We start from the raw sequence: 4,113 nt of genomic DNA, 5'->3' as shown, positions 1-4,113 counted from the left end.
AAGTTGTATTTTAGTGGGTACAGAGTTTCAGTTCTGCAAGAGGAAAATGTTCTGGAGACTGGCGGCAGAGCAGTGTATACATGTATAACACTACTGAACTATTCATTTAAAAATGGTTAAGACGGTAAATTTTATGTGACGTGTATTTTACCACAGTTTTGAAACTTCTTTCAAAAGCATTCCAAATGCTCAAATAAGGAAACCACAGATTAAACAAAATTTGTTTGTTTATAGCAGGACTTCTCAGAACCTTTAATACGCTAATGTGCATTATGACTCTCCAAGAAGAGATGTAGCAAAACGTGTTTTCCCAACTTATGTGACCAGGGATCTCTTTTCCCAAAGTTTTATGGAACTGGGGAAGTGTATTAAGGAGTATACCTTAGGAAATGTTATTACAAAGTCTTGGCGATTTAACATCTTCCCTCTCCAATAGAGATTTTATTTCAAGCAGATACCCGGGGTGATCAGTGTTTATCCCAAAGGAATGTGTTACTAGAGACAGAATGGCAAGCCCTGCAAGTGTCTAAGAAGAAAAAGAATTGGGGGCACAGAGCCACCCAGCACCTCTCAGATCTCTGCTTGTCAACAGCCAACTGTCCTGCCTAGTTGCAAGGTCAGCCCCGCATTTTGGCAACCATGAGAAGAGGCCCTCAAATTTAGCAACTGTTCTTAGGAGGAATGATCTTCAGTGTCTGATGATAAAGTTTCATGATTTCATTAAGGCATCCCGTCATTCCAGTACGGATAACAGGCATTTCCAAGCAGGAACTTGAATGCAGTGCTAGAAACTTCGGATGGACAGAATTCAGGTCAAGGGAAAGATCATTCTCTGGGTTGAATATCTTCATGTGTAATTCAAAACGCGAGGTTGCCAGTAGGTTTAAATGTACTGTAGTTGAGTTGAAGGAGGATGTCATGGTTAAAAGCCAAGAATTTCCTCTAGGAGCAGGTGAAAAAACAGCTGACATTCCCGATTGTTTTTCTAAGTGTTTAAAATGACTTTTCCAGACCTAAAGCCTGTAAGCATTTTATTAACATTTGATTAGCAATTATTCCTTACTGTGTTGAAGCTGAAATTAGGATCAGGTTTCTTTACATTGCCATCAAAAAAAAAAAAAGCCCAAATAACTCAACTTGCACAAAGAATCATTCCAAAATAATTTCCCCTTTTCCTCTCCTTAGCAATCTCAAAAAATCATGGACTGTCAGAGCTGGGAAAGACTTTGAACTCATGCAGTCCAATTCCCTGCTTGTGTATGTGGGAAAACCAAGGCCCAGAGAGGAGAAGAGATTTCCCCCAGGACCCAAAGAGTGGCAGAGCTGAGAACACTTGACTGCTTTTCTAGTGCTCTTTCCAATACACAGATCTGTGGGGACCCAACATCGCTATGACTCCAGGTCAAATTTGTTTATAATTTATTAGACGAATGAATAACAGGGGTTTTATTTGAATGCCAGAATGCAATTTCTCTTAGGTAATACAATTTGTAGGCTAAGCACGAAACTTAAGATCTGAAATAAATCAGTGTTCACAGCATGTAAGAATGTACAGTCAACTATAATGTGACATTTTGTTTTATGTGTAAACATATAGCAATTAGGTCACATATATCCACTGGAATTACTTGGTGGCTTTGATTCGTGTGGATGCCCGTGGCAGATTTATTCCAATTCTAAAGGGGATTGTTATTGTGAATTATCTGGCTTTGTAGGAACTCTGTATGATGCACCCTATTTGTAAGCGAGACACAGACCATGCAGCTAAATTAAAAGCAGGAAATAGTTGACTTGACTAACGTCAAAAAGGTGGGATGGTGTAAAGAGGAAGCCTAGTAGAGGCGGCTTTTTCATAAGAGAATTACTGGCTTGGTAGTAATTTGCAGTATTTGCAGGAAGCATTGTACCCCAGGGCATTATGCTTCCCCGGGGGCCCACGGAGGCAGTCTGCATTTTCCCATAGACTGCCCACAGAAGCATTTGTCTTTATATGTTTGGGCTATGTTTGGAATTTGCCTTTTTAATGTTTTTGTAAAAACAAGCTCCAAAATATTGCATGTGGTGTCCTAAGATGCCTGTGGATTGGAACAGATAAACCTGTGAATCACCTAACCGCTTCTAGAAGTAGGCCCGGGTTGAATTTGTACTCATCGGACAGAAACCAGCATCATTCGTTTTAAAGGAAAGAGCGTAGCTATGTTCCAAACGCATTGGCTAGTAATATTTCTTCTGTAAGATGAAGCTGGAAATATGATGGAAATTTTAGCAATATAACCACTTCATATGCTGAGTTTCCCGTTCGGTATCCAGAGAGTCATTCACGCAGCCCCTATTACTATTAACAGGAGGAGTGAATTTAACTCCCCCAGGAAACCATAACCTTCCAATATATTATTCACAGTTTCAGAATCATTTTGATTTTCTACCTCAAGAATTTAGCCAAATGAGAACTATTTACTGAACTCTTTTTTTAAAAACCAGTACTTCTTCATGTGCTAAAACTCTGCAGGCTCTTGTCATATCAGAACTAGCTACATTCGTTTTCCCATCACTCTGAATGAGTACTGAAAGCAAATCCATGAGAAGAACTCTTGTGGAAGATTAAGACCACTGAGACTTTGGTGTATTAAGATATTTGATAGGCTGGTATAATATAGTTTTCAGGCAAGTTAAAATAGAAAAATAAAATAGAGGCTCTCCCTTAAGATTATCCTGAGAAAATATCTTTTCACAGGAGTGGACACCAAGTCATATCTATAAAGAGTAGAATTTTCCAATGACCCCTTTAGTGCCGACAATGGGAAATTTAGTTCTAAATTTGAAGTTGCAAATTCTTCCCAATTGGTTGGTTCCCTTTTTAAAAATTTCTTTTTATTGAGATAAAATACACATACTATAAAACTCACCCTATTAACGTGTATAATTTAGTGGTTATTAGTATATGGAGCAAGTTGTATGACTGCCACCACTGTCTAATTCCAGAACATTTTCATCACCTCAAAAAGAAACCCATATCCATTAGCAGTCCCCCCCCCAACCCTCCCCAAGCCCCTGGCAACCACTAATCTACATTGTTTCCATGGATTGGTCTATTCTTTTTTTTAAAAAGATTTTAGTTATTTATTTTAGAGAGCGTGTGGGGGGAGGGAGGGGCAGAGGGAGAGCGAGAGAGAGCCTTTTGTGGGGCTCAACCCCACAACCCCGAGACCATGACCTGAACCGAAACCGAGTTAGGCACTTAACTAACTGTGCCAACTGGACGGCCCTGGATATCTCTATTCTGAACATTTTGTATCAATGGCATCATATAATATGTGGTCCTTTGTGACTAGCTTAGCATAATGTTTTCTGGATCCATGTTACAGTAGGCATCAGTACTGCATTCCTTTTTATGGCTGAGTAATGTTCCGTTGTGTGGGTATATACTGCATTTCGTTTATCCACTCGTCCATTGATGGGCATTTGGGTTTCTACCTTTTGGCTATTGTGAATAACGTTGCTATGAATATTGGTGAACAAGTATCTGTTTGAGTCGTTGGTTTCAATTCTTTTTGGTCTATATCTAGGAGTGGAATTGCTGGGGCATATGGTAATTTTTATTTATACATATATATGTATATACATATGTATGTAATTTTATATGTATATGTATATATATACATAACTTCATTAAGTTATATATAATAATTTAATTTATTAAAGAGCTATGAAACTGTTTCCACAGTGGCTGCACCATTTTATATTTCCACCAGCCATGTAAGAGGATTCCACTGTTTCCATATCCTAACACTTGTTATTTTCTGTTTATTATTACTGTTATTATTATTATTATAGCCATTTTAGTGAGTGTGAAATGATATCTCATTGTGGTTTTGATTTGCATTTCACTGATGACTCATAATGTCAGGCATATTTTCATTGGCCATTTCTATATACTCTTTGGATATGTGTTTTTCCAGATCCTTTGTGTATTTTTTAAATTGGGTTATCTTTTCATTTTGACTTACGAGAGTTCTTTAGATATTCTGGATACAAGACCCTTATCAGATCTGTGGTTTGCAAAAATTTTTTCCCCAGTCTTTGGGTTTTCTTTTTACTTTTTTTCCTACTGTC

General features: G+C 37.9%; 1 protein-coding gene across 1 annotated transcript in view; it reads left to right on the top strand.

The window, feature by feature from the left end:
* Nucleotides 1–4,113, top strand: part of GPC3 (glypican 3) — a 417,949-nt gene that overhangs the window by 343,013 nt on the left and 70,823 nt on the right. The gene's annotated exons all lie outside the window — the stretch shown is intronic.

This window comes from Ursus maritimus (genome assembly GCF_017311325.1).
Source record: "Ursus maritimus isolate PB19 chromosome X unlocalized genomic scaffold, ASM1731132v1 scaffold_X1, whole genome shotgun sequence".
In the NCBI taxonomy this organism is placed as follows: domain Eukaryota; kingdom Metazoa; phylum Chordata; class Mammalia; order Carnivora; family Ursidae; genus Ursus; species Ursus maritimus.
The sequence above is the reverse complement of the archived record's forward strand: the minus strand, read 5'-3'. Positions and strand labels throughout refer to the sequence as shown.